Genomic DNA, 17810 nt, shown 5'->3' with positions numbered 1-17810 from the left:
TCCAGTCTCATTGTGTGGCCCCGTGTTCTCCTACACACCCTGGGACTGAAAAGTTTCATACTTATGCTGGGATCAATGTTGAGATATTTGTATATCGCTATCATATCTCCTCTCGAGCGTCTCTTCTCCAAGGAGAATAAATTTAGCGATTGTAGTCATTCCTCATAATTGAGGTCCTCCGGTCCCCATATTAATTTAGTTGTCCTTTTCTGGACTTTCTCCAGCTCCAGCACATCCCTTCTGAGGATTGGTGACCAGAACTGGACGGAATACTCCAGATGCGGCTGAACCAGAGTCTTTTAAAGTGGCAGAATACTCATCTTATCTCTGTAGTAAATTTTTAATGCATGCTAATATTCTACTGGCTTTGGTAGCCGCAGCTTGACATTGCATGCTATTGCTCAGCCTGTGTTCTACTAGAACCTCTAGATGTTTCTCCATCCTGGAAGCCCCTAGGGCAGTGGCAGTGCGTCCATTAAGGGCGCACGGGCGCCACCCCCTCTCTCCAGCCACCTCCTCTATGACCAATAGATAGATCCAGGGCCGCCGCTTCCACCCCCTATTCAGGCGCTGGTCCCTTTTCGGCGCCGGGCTGCCTGATTTACAGCAGCGGGGGGTGTTTTTGAAGCACCTGATTAGAGCCATAGGCTCTAATATGCGTAAAAAAAGGTGACCTGTGAGCACCATGCTTGGCGCTCGCAGTTCACCCAGGTCATGTCGTCGCCTGACGCGCTTGCGCCAGACGACGCTTGTGCCGGGGAATCGTCCAGCCGTCGAACCCCCAAGAACACTGGTGATACAGCTGATTTGAGAAGCTCGTCAAATTCAAGGGTGAGCCCCCAGTCAGCTGACGCCTATCCCCATCAGGATTGGGCAATTCCTCTCCTTGAGGCGTGTACCACTAGATTCATTGGTCTATATATACTCAAGCACATTATTAAGTAGTTGCTACACAGCCAGAATCTCATCACTGCTTAAGAGAAAGCCGGTTTGCTGGCAGTTGAAAGTAAGTTAACTATGTTTTATTTTACATGGCTTCTTTTTGGTTAGACTTTACTCTAAATGCCCACTCATATATTCCAACTATGTTATATATATAATATTTATACAACATACCCTTTATGACCGCGCCCCCCCCCCCCCCCCCTCCTCTTCCTCTTTGGCAGATGTGCTCTTTGAATTCATTATCTTGCCGAAAATGCACCATGGTGAACTGCATACCACTGCTTGATTAGAAAACATTGCACATGTTTTCTACTTATCCAAGAGAGCTTTTTTTGACCCATGTGATGAGGCAAAACTGAGACGCAAACCCTGTTTTCAGTGGATTCTGATGTGTATCTTGGTTTACCAAAGTTGGTCAATCTGTAGGTACTACCAGATCCAAATTTGCCTGCCCCTATACCCTCTATGCTGTCTCCTATATAATTTTTTGCTTATACACTCTATATTCCAATACTATGTGTATATAGTTATATATATAGATATATATATATATATATATATATATATATATATATATATATATATATATATATATATATATGAGTTTCTGATTTGATTTTTTTTTCTGCCGTTGTTATTAGATAATACAACTTGACTCAAACCACACCCTGAAGAAGGATTTTAACCATTTAAACATATTCCGAAACATGTTGGGATTTCTGAATTCATGCAATTCGCTCGGCCTCCTAGCGTGAGACCAACCTCATGATTCAGAATTTAGTTGTAGATTGTTGTAGCATGCATCAGCTTTGTTTTTATTTCTATCTACTATATGTAATTGCACGTTTGTAAACCAATTTTTTTTTCTTTTTTTTTTTTTTTACACACGTTTCATACTCTCTTATATGGTTTTATCCCTTGCCCATAAAATCCCTGGGGCATTTCATTTGTTCTTTTCTTGTATTTGGGATGTGGCTTGGGTTCCAGTTCTAAACTTACAGGTAGCCTAAACTAATATTTCTTTGTCCAGATGGCAGCTCACTTCCTCGTAAATGTTATTAGGTTGGTTTGGCAAGAGCGACCTTTCATGAACCTGTGCTGATTACTGATAATGATACTGTTTTCATCAGCAAATTCTTGGATCTCCCTCAAATAGTTTACAAAGTACTGACCAGGGGCAGACTGACCATTCGGTCGATCGGACGCCGACCGAGGGCCCGCAGCCAGTAGGGGGCCCGGGAGACATGCTCGTCGGATCTAGGGGTATGCTGCTGGGCGTGCTGCGGTGGAGCCGTTCTGCCGACTGCCGCGGGGGGGGGGGGGGGGGGGATGAGGCGGGCATCTCCTCTTTCAGTTTGGGATGCAGTGAGGGGAGTGGGAGGCGGCGATCAGCAGCTCTATGGTGCTCGCAGCATCTCCCGGGGACTTGTATTTCTCCTCCAGATTGTAGAGTGGAAAGGGGAGGGGCCTCTGACCCGGGCAGCTACAAGTTTCACTCTCTGCTTGTACGCTGTTGCCGACTGCTGCCCGGGTCAGAGGCCCCTCCCCTATCTACTGTTCAGAATCAGAAGGAGGACTACAAGCCCCAGTGAGATCCACAGGCACCATAGAACTGCCGATCGCCACCTCCCACCTCCCCCTTGGGTTGGAGGTGCACAGCCAGGTACAGGGGAACCTCTGGGGGGGTTAAGTCTGGGGACCCTGATGTATGGGGGGTTCTCTGGGGACCCTGATGTATGGGGGGGGGCTCTCTGGGGACCCTGATGTATGGGGGGGGGGCTCTCTGGGGACCCTGATGTATGGGGGGGGCTCTCTGGGGACCCTGATCTATGGGGAGGGCTCTCTGGGGACCCTGATGTATGGGGGGGGGCTCTCTGGGGACCCTGATGTATGGGGGGCTCTCTAGGGACCCTGATGTATGGGGGGGGGGCTCTCTGGGAACCCTGATGTAAGGGGGGGGCTCTCTGGGGACCCTGATGTATGGGGGGGGGCTCTCTGGGGACCCTGATGTATGGGGGGGGCTCTCTGGGGACCCTGATGTATGGGGGGCTCTCTAGGGACCCTGATGTATGGGGGGGCTCTCTGGGGACCCTGATGTATGGGGGGCTCTCTGGGGACCCTGATGTATGGGGGGGCTCTCTGGGGACCCTGATGTATGGGGGGCTCTCTGGGGACCCTGATGTATGGGGGGGCTCTCTGGGGACCCTGATGTATGGGGGCTCTCTGGAGACCCTGATGTATGGGGGGCTCTCTGGGGACCCTGATGTATGGGGGGCTCTCTGGGGACCTTGATGTATGGGGGGGGCTCTCTGGGGACCCTGATGTATGGGGGGGCTCTCTGGGGACCCTGATGTATGGGGGGGGCTCTCTGGGGACCCTGATGTATGGGGGGGGCTCTCTGGGGACCCTGATGTATGGGGGGGGCTCTCTGGGGACCCTGATGTATGGGGGACTCTCTGGGGACCCTGATTTATGGGGGGCTCTCTGGGGACCCTGATTTATGGGGGGCTCTCTGGGGACCCTGATGTATGGGGGGGCTCTCTGGGGACCCTGATGTATGGGGGGGCTCTCTGGGGACCCTGATGTATGGGGGGAGGCTCTCTGGGGACCCTGATGTAAGGAGGAGGCTCTCTGGGGACCCTAATGTAAGGACGAGGCTCTCTGGGGACCCTGATGTATGGGGGAAGGCTCTCTGGGGACCCTGATGTATGGGGGGAGGCTCTCTGGGGACCCTGATGTATGGGGGGGCTCTCTGGGGACCCTGATGTATGGGGGGAGGCTCTCCTGGGACCCTGATGTAAGGAGGAGGCTCTCTGGGGACCCTAATGTAAGGACGAGGCTCTCTGAGGACCCTGATGTATGGGGGAAGGCTCTCTGGGGACCCTGATGTATGGGGGGAGGCTCTCTGGGGACCCTGATGTATGGGGGGGGCTCTCTGGGGACCCTGATGTATGGGGGGGGCTCTCTGGGGACCCTGATGTATGGGGGGGCTCTCTGGGGACCCTGATGTATGGGGGGGCTCTCTGGGGACCCTGATGTATGGGGGGGCTCTCTGGGGACCCAGATCTTTGGGGGGCTTTCTGGGGACCCAGATCTATGGGGGGCTCTCTGGGACCCTGATGTATAGGGGGGCTCTCTGGGGAGTTGACCCTGATGTATGTGGGGCTCTCTGGAGACCTTGATGTATGGGGGGGTTCTCTGGAGACCTTGATGTATGGGGGGGCTCTCTGGAGACCTTGATGTATGGGGGGGCTCTCTGGGGACCTTGATGTATGGGGGGGCTCTCTGGGGACCTTGATGTATGGGGGGGCTCTCTGGGGACCCTGATGTAAGGGGGGTTTCTCTGGGGACCCTGATGTAAGGGGGGTTTCTCTGGGGACCCTGATGTAAGGAGGGGGCTCTCTGGGGACCCTGATGTAAGGAGGGGGCTCTCTGGGGACCCTGATGTAAGGAGGGGGCTCTCTGGGGACCCTGATGTAAGGAGGGGACTCGCTGGGAACCCTGATGTAAGGAGGAGGCTCTCTGGGGACCCTGATGTAAGGAGGAGGCTCTCTGGGGACCCTGATGTTTGGGGGGGCTCTCTGGAGACCCTGATGTATGGGGGGCTCTCTGGGGACCCTGATGTATGGGGGGGGCTCTCTGGGGACCCAGATCTATGGGGGGCTCTCTGGGGACCCAGATCTATGGGGGGCTCTCTGGGGACCCAGATCTATGGGGGGCTCTCTGGGACCCTGATGCATGGGGGGGCTCTCTGGGGAGTGGACCCTGATGTATGTGGGGCTCTCTGGAGACCTTGATGTATGGGGGGGCTCTCTGGGGACCTTGATGTAAGGGGGGCTCTCTGAAGACCTTGATGTAAGGGGGGCTCTCTGGGGACCCTGATGTATGGGGGGTTTCTCTGGGGACCCTGATGTAAGGAGGGGGCTCTCTGGGGACCTTGATGTAAGGAGGGGGCTCTCTGGGGACCCTGATGTAAGGAGGGGGCTCTCTGGGGACCCTGATGTAAGGAGGAGGCTCTCTGGGGACCCTGATGTAAGGAGGAGGCTCTCTGGGGACCCTGATGTAAGGGGAGGTTCTCTGGGGACCCTGATGTAAGGGGAGGCTCTCTGGGGACCCTGATGTAAGGGGAGGCTCTCTGGGGACCCTGATGTAAGGGGAGGCTCTCTGGGGACTTGTTTACATAGGCAGACCACAGTTCTGCCTCTGTTGGAAACGATCGTCGGGGCCTGGCGGACATGGGGTCCTCCGGACCCGCTGGTTAGCTCTCGGTGTGTCCAATCACAGCAGCAGCAGGTCAAACAGCATGCAGACCCGCAAGTGCAGAATCAAGTACCTGTACATGATTCTGCTCACAGGAGACGCAGCCCTGCAGTAAATGTATGTGGTTAAAGTGAGTTTATTTTTCTTTAATCTTTAAACATTTATTTTGAACATGAAGTAGAGAAATTCTGTGACCAATGCATGTAATGTAGCAGTGCAATATATACGTGGGGCTTTGTGAGGGTGTGGCTTGTGTGTGGGTGGGTGGGGACTAAGGGGGCCCCATGAGCCCCTATTGCCCGGGGGCCCCATGAGTTGTCAGTCCGCCCCTGGTACTGACGTTGCTAGGGGTTCCTTGAGCAATGAGCAATTTGTGTCTAGAGTAGGACGTGTTGAGTCTTTTCAAATAAGACTTGTCCGATTTGTTTAGGATCTCTAATGAAGTGATTTACAAGGTAACCAAACCAGACTCTTAAGACTGTAGCAACATTTCAAACCCTGAGTAAGCCCAGAAGAAGGGGGAGTGATCCCCTGAAACATGGTGCTGGTGCTTTTATCCTAAAAAATTTAAATTCAAATATATAACTTTAAAAAACCTTCCACAAGGATATATGTAAGTCAATATTTACCCACAGAACTGCCCTTCCTCTTCTAGCAGAGAGTTTCTGTGAATTCCTAGTTGCATTGGAGGTTGGAACCTCCCAGGGAAGGGGGGGGCCGGGGAAGGGGGGGTTAGGAATTATTGAGTCCTCCAAAAGGAAACTTGTCCAGTTTGTTTAGACTTTCTTGGGAAATGACACACAATGTATATGACTGCATAGACTGTAGCAACATTTCACACAATAGAGAAATGCTGATGAGGGGGGAGTATGTGAATCTCTGAAATGCGTAGGCTTGTTTAGACTTTTCTCAAAAAAAAAGAAAAAAATGTCTGCCTTTGGAATTTAAATATATAATTTGAAAAATCTAGCGCGAGGGTCTAAATTAATATTTCCCGTCCTTCCATTCCTAACAGTGTTGCAGTGAAATCCTAGTTGGATTGGAAGTAGGAGTCCCCCAAGGGGGTAGGATGTGTTGAGTCTTTTTAAATAAGACTTGTTCAATTTGTTTAGGATCTCTATTGAAATGCTATACTGTACAAGGTAACCAAAGTCCTGGACTGTAGCAACATTTCGAACAAAGAATAGACACTGAAAAAAGGGGAGTGTATGATGCCCTGAAATGCTTTGGCTCTTTAATCCTAAAAAAAGAGTAATTCAAATATATCCCAGTTCTCCAAAAATATTCAAAATTTAAATATATAATTCTAAAAAATCTACCACAAGCATATAAATCAATATTTCCCCACAGGACATTGTATCTGCTCTTCCTTTCCTAACAGAGAGGAGTTTCTGGGAATTCCTAGTTGCATTGGAGGTAGGAGCCTCCCGTGGGGAAGGAAGTATTAATTCCTCTCAAATAAAACTTGCCCAATTTGTTTTGAATCTCTAATGAAATGACACTCAAGGTAACCAAACTCTGAGATTGTAGCAACATTTCAAACAATAAATAAACTCTGATGAAGAGGGAGCATGTGAACCTCGAAAACGTGTTGGCTCTTCCTTATCCTAAAAAAAATAAAAATTTAAATATATTCTAGTTCTCCAAAAAATGTAAACTTAAATATATCATAGTTCTCCAAAAAAAAATTTAAGTTAAATATATCCTAGTTTTCCAAAAAAAATAAAATGCAACTATATCCTAGTACTCCAAAAAAATTGAATTTCAATATATCCTAGTTCTCCAAAAAAAAATGTAATTTAAATATATCATTTTAAAAAATTACCATGAAGATATAAGTCAATATTTCCCCACAGAATGTTGCATCTGCTCTTCCTTTCCTAGCAGAGAGGAGTTGCTGTGTTTTCTAGTTGCATTGGAGGAAGGAGCCTCCCAGTGGGTAGAAAGTATTGAGTCCTCTCAAAAAAAAACTTTGGATCTCTAATGAAATGACACACAAGGTAACCATGAGATTGTAGCAACATTTCAAACAATAAATAAACTCTGATGAAGAGGGAGCGTGTGAACCTCGAAAATGTGTTTGCAATTCCTTTTCCTAAAAAATTAAAAGTTAAATATATCCTAGTTCTCCAAAAAATCTAAATTTAAATATATCCTAGTTCTCAAAAAAAATAAAGTTAAATATATCCTAGTTTTCAAAAAAAAAATAAAATGTAACTATATCCTAGTACTCCCAAAAATGAAATTTAAATATATCCTAGTTCTCCAAAAAAAAATGTAATTCAAATATATCATTTTTAAAATTTACCATGAGGATATAAGTCAATATTTCCCCATAAAATATTGCATCTGCTTTTCCTTCCCTAGCAGAGAGGAGTTGCTGTGTTTTCTAGTTGCATTGGAGGTAGGAGCCTCCCAGTGGGTAGAAAGTATTGAATCCTCTCAAATAAAACTTGCCCAATTTGTTTTGGATCTCTAATGAAATGACATACAAGGTAACCAAACTCTGAGATTGTAGCAACATTTCAAACAATAAATAAACGCTGATGAAGAGGGAGTGTGTGAACCTCGAAAACGTGTTGGCTCTTCCTTATCCTAAAAAAATAACAAAATTTAAATATATCCTAGTTCTCCAAAAAAATTTAAACATAAATATATCCTAGTTCTCCAAAAAATGTAAACCTAAATATATCCTAGTTCTCCAAAAATGTAAACTTAAATATATCCTAGTTCTCCAAAAAGATAAACATTTAAATATATCCTAGTTCTCCAAAAAAATTAAATTTAAATATATCCTAGTTCTCCCCCAAAAAATTAAAGTTAAATATATAATTAAAAAAAAAAACTACCATGAGGATTTAAATCAATATTTCCCCACAGAACGTTGCATCTGCTCTTCCTTTCCTAACAGAGAAGAGTTGCTGTGAGTTTCTAGTTGCATCGGAGGTAGGAGCCTCCCAGTGGGTAGGAAATGTTGAGTCCTCTCAAATAAAACATGTCCAATTTGTTTTGGATCTCTAATGAAATGACACACAAGGTAACCAAACTCTGAGATTGTAGCAACATTTCAAACAATAAATAAACTCTGATGAAGGGGGAGCGTGTGAACCTCGAAAATGTGTTGGCTTTTCCTTATCCTAAAAAAATAACAAAATTTTAAATATATCATAGTTCTCCAAAAAATGTAAACCTAAATATATCCTAGTTCTCCAAAAAATGTAAACTTAAATATATCCTAGTTCTCCAAAAAAAATAAACATTTAAATATATCCTAGTTCTCCAAAATAATCAAATTTAAATATATCCTAGTTCTCCAAAAAAATGTAAAATTAAATATATAATTTGAAAAAAAACACCTACCATGAGGATTTAAGTCAATATTTCCCCACAGAACGTTGCATCTGCTCTTCCTTTTTCTAACAGAGAGGAGTGGCTGTGAGTTTCTAGTTGCATCGGAGGTAGGAGCCTCCCAGTGGGTAGGAAATGTTGAGTCCTCTCAAACAAAACATGTCCAATTTGTTTTGGATCTCTAATGAAATGACACACAAGGTAACCAAACTCTGAGATTGTAGCAACATTTCAAATAATATATAAACTCTGATGAAGGGGGAGTGTGTGAACCTCGAAAATGTGTTGGCTCTTTCTTATCCTAAAAAAAAAAAAAAAAATTTAATATATCCTAGTTCTCCAAAAAATGTAAACTTAAATATATCCTAGTTCTCCAAATAAAATTAAAGTTAAATATATCCTAGTTTTCCAAAAAAATAAAATGTAACTATATCCTAGTACTCCAAAAAAATGGAATTTAAATATATCCTAGTTCTCCAAAAAAAAAAAGTAATTTAAATATATCATTTTAAAAATCTACCATGAGGATATAAGTCAATATTTCCCCATAGAACATTGCATCTGCTCTTCCTTTCCTAGCAGAGGAGTTGCTGTGTTTTCTAGTTGCATTGGAGGTAGGAGCCTCCCAGTGGGTAGAAAGTATTGAGTCCTCTCAAAAAAAACTTTGGATCTCTAATGAAATGACACACAAGGTAACCAAACTCTGAGATTGTAGCAACATTTCAAACAATAAATAAACTCTGATGAAGAGGGAGTGTGTGAACCTCGAAAACGTGTTGGCTCTTCCTTATCCTAAAAAAATAACAAAATTTAAATATATCCTAGTTCTCAAAAAAATGTAAACCTAAATATATCCTAGTTCTCCAAAAAATGTAAACTTAAATATATCCTAGTTCTCGAAAAAAAATAAACATTTAAATATATCCTAGTTCTCCAAAATAATTAAATTTAAATACGTATATCCTAGTTCTCCAAAAAAAAATGTAAAATTAAATATATATTTAAAAAAAAAATCTACCACGAGGATTTAAGTCAATATTTCCCCACAGAACGTTGCATCTGCTCTTCCTTTCTTAACAGAGAGGAGTTGCTGTGAGTTTCTAGTTGCATCGGAGGTAGGAGCCTCCCAGGGGGTAGGAAATGTTGAGTCCTCTCAAATAAAACATGTGCAATTTGTTTTGGATCTCTAACGAAATGACACACAAGGTAACCAAACTCTGAGATTTGTAGCAACATTTCAAACAATAAATAAACTCTGATGAAGGGGGAGTGTGTGAACCTCGAAAACGTGTTGGCCCTTCCTTATCCTAAAAAAATAACAAAATTTAAATATATCTTAGTTCTCCAAAAAATGTAAACCTAAAATTTAAAGTTAAATATATAATTTAAAAAAAACTACCATAAGGATTGAAGTCAATATTTCCCCACAGAACGTTGCATCTGCTCTTCCTTTCCTAACTGAGAGGAGTTGCTGTGAGTTTCTAGTTGCATCGGAGGTAGGAGCCTCCCAGGGGGTAGGAAATGTTGAGTCCTCTCAAATAAAACATGTCCAATTTGTTTTGGCTTTCTTGTGAATTGACACGCAATGTATCAGAACGCTGAGATCGTGGCGACATTTGACTTCTTTGAGTTGGCTTGGCTGTGTTATCACATCTTATATAGAAATCCTTCTTTTTTTTTTGCATGTTCTCCATCTGTCACGTATTATTAAGGTCCTGAGGTTCTTCTTGTCCAGCTGAACACCTGTCTTCAGCCGCTGCCTCTAATCTCTCCTCTCTGCTCTGATGACTCTTTGACGTGAGAGCTATTCTTCAGCAGTTCAGGTCTATCATCCTTGCCCAGCTTCACGTGTCAAGGCCGAGCACCATTAATTAAAGCTCAAACCTGCACACGGCTGATACTGTCCCTGCCACTTGGACAGCTCCTAGTTGAAGTTAGACTGGTTTCTTCTCCTCCGCTCTCTCTCTTTCCTTTTCATCAGCTGAAAGTGATGGGAGCCACTTTAAAGGGGCAGTCATTGTTTATCTTACAAATTGCCTTCTTATATCTTTTTTTTTTTTTACCAGCCTGATGTTGGGCTAGTTCTTGGAGCAACAAAGGAAAAACGCGTGGGCAGAGAAGTCACCATGTAGAAGTGACACGCGGGAAAGGGTTGACGCCGTTTGATGTCAGCACTATATTTTGCTAGCATTGTGCTCGTTAGAGAAGTTTTAAAGCTGGATAGACTCATTAGGTCCAATCTACAAAGCTTTATGACAAGGATAAGGATCTTTACCTTCAGCCATGTGACTGTCATTTTTAAAGTGCATTGGCTCTTTGCTGAAAATAACTGTCATTCTTTTTTAAAACAAGGGTTATTCTGGTGTGTTAGCTTTGCAGATTGAGCTATGTATTGTAAAATTGAAATGCTGGCGGCGAAGACTTGCTTCTCTAGCAAAGTGTAAAAATAAATATGCCAGGTGGTATTTTGGACTACACTAAAAACTCTATAATTGTAAAACCCATACCCATAGACTACCTGTTACTCCTACCCAGTGATGGGACAAGGTCATCAAGTGCCTAGGGCAAAGAGGGTTAGGTTCAGGGAGCCCCCACCCCTGCAATAAACCATTGCACCCAGGGCAGCCGCCCCTCCAGTCCACCTCTTGTCCCGGCCCTTCTACTGCCCCTAGCACTGATGGTCAGGCACCATAGCTGGGTCTGTGTTCTTCACATATAGCAGCCCCCTTTCCCATAAGGCAAGCAGGCCTACCGGTACTTGGTTGCCTCCAGGTCTTATACACAATGTTATAGTGCCTGGCCACTACACCGGGACAGGCACAGGCAGAGTGGAGCAAATAGGTACTTGGGGTTGACAATGGCAGTTGGGGTTCAATGCAGGCAATGTTCAGAGAGTTGTCAGGGTCAATCCATGGTCCAGTGGCAGCTGATGCTAAAATTTTTTTTTTTTTTTGGGGGGGGGGGGGGGGGGCGGCGGAAAACAAATCCCCTCAGGGCCGCACTGAGCCCTCCACGGTCCCCCCGCACTCAGCCCTCCATGCATTGGCGGCCTGTGGTTCAATGCAGGCAATGCTCAGAGAGTTCTCAGGGTCAATCCATGGCCCAGTGGCGGCTGGTGCTAAACTTTTTTTGGGGGTGTGCAAACAAATACCCTCAGGTCTGCACTCAGCCCTCGACGGTCCACCCGCACTCAGCCTTCCACAGTCCCCCCCGCACTCAGCCCTCCACGCAGTGGCGGCCTGTCCACTAGGGGCACCCTATCCATGCGTCTGGCCCCCTGATCTGCATGCAGAGATGCCGGAAACATGGATTCCAATGGGGGGGAGGGTGTTCTTTTTAAGCACGTGATTAGAGCCAGAGGCACTAATAGGCGTCAAAAAAGAGAGCAAAAAAGCGCTGCGCTCCGATCCCACCCAGTTGTGTTACAATAGCGAACGAATATTCGCTATTTTAACACTGAATCTCCTCCCAGAAGGAAGCAGGTCATGAGACCGATAACTCGATTGGCCGAAAGGAGATCCGATGGGATTGGCTGGCTGGAGGAGGGAGGAGATGGGAACCGAGCCAACAAGTGGCCCGGAGAGAAGCTGACACAGCCTGCTGCGCTCCCCGTGAGATGAGGTAAGTGCAGGGCCCAGGCTGGGGGAGGTGGTGCCGGCCGTGACCCCCATGACCTGGCTGAAGGGTGGTGGCAGCGGGGGCATAGGATTGTTTTCCGCCCCCCCTCAAAAAACACCAGCCACCACTGCCTCCACGCCCCACCCCCGCACTCAGACCTCCATGGTCCCCCCCTCACACTCAGACCTTCCACGGCTTCCCGGCCAACCTGATCCGCCTCCTGTCCTAATTGGCCAGGAGGAGAAGCTGGAAGACAATACTGAATATTGATTTCCTAGTGTCGCAAGTGGGTGGGTTCACCCTGAGCCCAACCTTTTTCAAGTCAATTAGTGCCTCCAGCTCTAATCATGTGGCTTGAAAAAAAACAAACTCATAGAAACCTATGAGTCCAGCGTCCCGCATGCATCCCTGCATGCAAATTAGGTAGGTGGTGCCCCTGCGCCCCTTATGGATCGGCCGATTTTGCCATGGTCTTAAGGCTGACTTCAGAGAGTACTCCAAAATTAATCCGAGGTCCAAACTAGGAGGCAGGGAAAGGATCAAGCGAAGGCAAAAATCAAGGCACAAGAACAAGGCAGGCAACCAGAGGCTGTGTCTACATCAATCACCCTACAGGTGGACAGTCAGACAGGAAGAGGGCAGCTTAGTCAAAACCAGGATGCTGGAATGAGACTTGCAGCTGCCATGGAACAGGAGAGTTACACGCTTTTGACACTACCATTATTGTTGCTTACAGGCAAAAGTTAAAGTGTCACTAAATCCACAACATAAAAAACTATGAATAAATAATGTATTCCATGCTGTTCATACTCACTCAGTCACTATGAGACTCATTTTCTGGATTCTGCAAAAAGCCCTGGTTGATCCTGCTGTTTTCTATCTCCCCCTTCTGTCCATGTCCCCCATTCAGGTAGGGATTTTGCAGCTGTTGAGTTTCTATGCTGCACATTTTCTCCCAATCACATCTGAGCAGCCCATGTGACTATAGAGTCACACATGTGGGCGTATAAATAGTGATAAATGACAGACCACTCCCTCCTTCCTCCTCCATATTACATGTAGATTGATTGAGGCTTCACCTCCCTCTTATTCTAAAACACAGGCTGGAGGGGTGTTGCCAAAAAATAATAAAGATTTGATTTCAGATATATATATTTGTGTCACCACCTGGTGGTTGAGCCCAGAATGCAGGGAGCGGCTTCTCGTATACCTCTGGCTCTGGAACCCCTGGTAGAGCAGACAGGGGCTCAGGAGTGCAAAGGGGCACAAGTGCCTAACAGATGGCTGATGCAGGGGGCTGATCCGGACCTCCGATGCAGCTGAAGAGAGGCTGGCAGGAGATAGCAGGCTGGAACCGGTAGCTGGAATACAGCGTACAGCTGGAAGCAGCAGACAACAGGAAGGTGCTCTGTAGTACAGAAGGAACAACTGGCAACAGCAGGCAACAGGAAGGTGTTCTGTAGTACAGCAGGAACAACTGGCAACAGCAGGCAACAGGAAGGTGTTCTGTAGTACAGCTGGAGCAACAGGATACAGCAGGCTGCAGGGAGGTGCTCTGTAGTTCAGCAGGACGTAAGCAGGGTCAGGCAGGCCGGGTAAACACTGGCGGGCAGATCAGGTACCAAGCAGAAGCAGAAGAGTAGTCAAGGTGCAGGCCGGGTCCATAACAGGCGGGCAGCAAAGGTACCAAGGAAGAGGTAGAAGAGACATCAGGACAAGCCGGGGCCAGAGACTGGCAGCAAGCAGGAGTAGTCAGGAACAAACCGGGTAGACAGGAATCAGGTAAGCAAATAAACAAGTAGCAAGGGTCTCAGGGAACGCTATAGACCAGACAGTAAGGCAGCAAGGTGTCAGTCTCCTTTAAATAACGTTTCTTGGCACCTGACAAGTGCTGTCACGGTGCGTGCGTGCTTGTGCGCGTACGCGCGCCATCATTCGTGCTATTGCGCACGCGCATGTGCCGGACAGTTCTTTTAATGGGAACTCTGCTCACAGGTATTCTTCTGCTATTCCGATTGCCAGAACGTCTTTCTTGACAATTTGTATGTCAAAGCTGCAAGTTGTCATTAAAAAGCAGTAAATGAGCTCCAATCAGTGATGTTGTCTTGGCTGAGATGATGCTATTGGTCTGCTGCAAGACAAACAAAGCTGTTATTTAAGCCCCATGCACACAGGGCATTATAAAAAATGAGCTGCAAAGCCACTACCAACGCCAGGAAAAAACACCTGTAAAAATGTGCTTTTAGTAGCTTTTGGCATTGACGTTAATGCGCGTTTAGCCCTATTAGCTTTTAGCAGCATTTCTCTGCCTCTGTGTCAGGATCACATAAGTGCTCCTGCTCCTCATTCCAGCATCCAGGTTTTGGCTATTGCATTCTCCCTGTCTGTGTCCACCTGAATAATATGGTCAGTCACCTGTTATAAGCAAGCCAAATGCTCTGTCCCTTGCTGGTGATAGAGATAGTGATACCTGCATTGTTCCTGATCGAGCCCCCCTTTTGCCTGCCCTGTTTTGCTAGTTTGGATTTCCCTATGTATGACCGGGATCAAATATTGTACTTTTCCCTGAACTCAGCCTGCCTTTTACCTGGACTGTCATAGAACTACGCTATCTGTCTGCTAACTGCAAGGAGTCTGTGTGTTTGCTTAGTTCGCATCTGCCCTGGTGTGGTGGCCAGGCACTATAGCATTGTGTATAAGTCCTGGGGGCAACCAAGCACCGGTAGGCCTGCTTGCCTTAAGGGAAGGGGAGCTGCTATAGGTGAAGCACACAGTAGCCAGCTATAGTGTCTGATCACCTGTGTTGGGGTAGACGGGGACACTCTGCCTCTATTCAAAATCAATAATTCCCTATGAGAGCCGTCCTAACTGATCTGACTTTGATCCCATTGATTTAAAAAGAAGTCGCATCCAAGTTGGCTCATCATGATCCGACTTGTGATGCGACTTGTGATATTGAAGGGGAACCCCGCGCCAAAATGAAAAAAAAAAAACGCCCCCTGAGCATGCAGCCCGGCAGGTCAGAAAAGAGGGGGGGTGAGCGAGCGCCCCCCCCCCCTGTACCATATCAGGCCAAAACTATTTTGCCTATACTTCTCCTGTGGCTCACAGGTGTGCAGTTCATTCTGCACTCCCATGACCTGTTTTCAGCTGACAGCAAGCTAAAGCGTCACATCAGCCCCCCCAATAGTGCAATAGTGTCCTCTGCCCCCCTTCACATCACTCACCCACAGAGCTGCCCCCCTTCACATCACCCTCTCCATAGCACTGCCCTACTTCACACCCCCCCTCCACATTAGTGTCCTCTTCCCCTTTCATGGTTCTGTCCCATCCACAAGGAGGGTGTCCTCTGCCCCCCTTCACAGCTCTGCCACCCCCCCACACAGCATTGTCCTCGGCCCATCCTATCACGACACAGACCCCCACAGTTCAACCCACCTACTTCACACCACAGCCCCACTTGCAACTCTACCTCCACTACATACCACAGCCCCCCCCCCCCCCGCAGCTCTATTCCACTTCACAATCACAGCTGACCTCAGCCACCCAGGATCCTCAACACTACCTGGCCACTATGCAGTGAACCGTTTCCACTCGAGGATACCATACCTCAGACGGTTCCCCACCATTTACCAAATGACCAGATTTAGATCGCCGTCGAGGACCCCAAACTGCCAACACAAGAATTGAAAAACATCCATAACTATCGTTACCACATTAAGGGTGGGAGGAGGGATGTTCGTCCAACGATTTCTCCTCTGCAACTGCTGAAGCCCCACCTACCCAGCAACTAATACTTCCTAAGCGCCCCCCAACCCCCTTCTCTTTGGCCAAACAGGTAAGAGGCTGTGCTTAAATGAAAATATATTTTGGTAACCCCCCCCCCCGTTGACTGGTTACCCTTACCACCCTGTCATGTATCCCCTCCGCTGAATACGTGCCTACTCAGCTCCAGTCCTGTCTTTTTCACTGGCAAGTTGTACATTTGCAGAGCACTTAAAGCACAAGTTCTAGTTGATGCTTTTCCAATTTATAGCAAACCTGCATGGCAAGTCTCTACCAAGAATAAAGTTGCAGTGGTGAGTCTACAGCAAGATGTCTGCAAGTCTACGGCATGAAAATTCAGCCACAGTGACCCCCTGTGGTGGGAGGGCTATTGCACAACATAAGTGAACCAGAACTTACATCAGACTTGCAGAATGTTTGCAAAGAAATTTGATCTGGAGTCCTGCAATGCGGACTTGCTGCAATTGTGCAACAAGCTTGTGAAGCCCGGCAAGTCTAGTAATAGCTTAGCAAGTCATTTTCAAACTTGCAGCACAATTGCTTGCTATCTGGGTTGTCTGCATGTAGCCCCCCCCCCCAGCTTTAGCATAGCTGGGACGTCAATGAGCTCAGGAAATTTTCAGCTGGGCTGCTTGAAAAGGCAGCAGCTCTCCAAGCTGGGAACTTTTCCTCCAGAACAAGAACCCCGACTGCTCCAGGCCCCAGACTATTTATGAACTCTGCAGCCACCTACTGGGCACGCCTCCCCAGGGATTGGCTGAGACTCCATAAATATTCAGACTACACATTTGACTTGCTCCACTCCTATGTTTTGGAGCCTTCCTGAAGGCAGGGAAAAACAGTCACACCTGCAGCCCTTAGGACCCTGATCAATCCAAAGCAATCAACAACTGCTTCACTGATTACAGAGGAGCCCAAAATGAACTAAATTTACCTGACAGCCCAGCACCTAAAGAGTTTGTTGCACCAACAGTTCACATTCCTGATATGTGCCTGCTGTACCATGTACTTGTATGAGAAATGATCCTGTTCTCTTTGTATTGCTTCCTTTATGTGAAATCCCTGGTATTCCTGCCAGTCTCTCTTCTTTCCTATTAGAAACTGACCACACTTAGCAGGAGAGCACAGCGTGGTCAGTTCTCTAGCTATCCTGGGACCTCTGTGTACTCTCCTCCAATGATCATACTTGTCCTGACATACCCCCGCTGCACAGCCATTCACACTGAGAACAGAGGTAATGTGATTAAGGGAAAAGAAGGTATCTATGACATTTTTTTTATATCTATACACAAACGTTTTGCCTTTCAACTCTATAAACTGAATGGGTTGTTTTACAAGGTAATCTTTTACAATCTTCACTAGGAGGGTGCTACATCTATGGAATTATGGAAGAGCCCTGAGGCCATCATTTTTTTTTTTTTTTTTTTTACAAAGTTCTGAGTTTGAAAGTCAGAATTCTATGTTTGAAAGTCAGAATTCTGAGATTAAAAGTCAAAATTCTGAGATTGAAAGTCATAATTGTGAGTTTAAAAAATATATACATTTTTTACAGAATTCTGAGTTTGAAAAAGTCAGAATTCTCTCTTTCAAACTCAGAATTCTGACTTTTAATTTCACAATTCTGACTTTCAAACTTAGAATTCTGTAAAAAAAAAAAAAAAAAAAATTAAACTCACAATTAAGGTTTTCAATCTCAGAATTCTGACATTCTGGGTAACTTTCAAACTCAGAATCCCGTTAAAAAAAGAAATTATATATATATATATATATATATATATATATACTTTTTTTTTTTTTTACAGAATTCTGAGTTAGATTTTTTTTTTTTTTACGGAATTCTGAGTTTGAAAGTC

Source organism: Aquarana catesbeiana, linkage group LG07 (genome assembly GCF_042186555.1).
Source record: "Aquarana catesbeiana isolate 2022-GZ linkage group LG07, ASM4218655v1, whole genome shotgun sequence".
Taxonomy (NCBI): Eukaryota; Metazoa; Chordata; class Amphibia; order Anura; family Ranidae; genus Aquarana; species Aquarana catesbeiana.
This window is presented reverse-complemented; position numbering follows the sequence as displayed.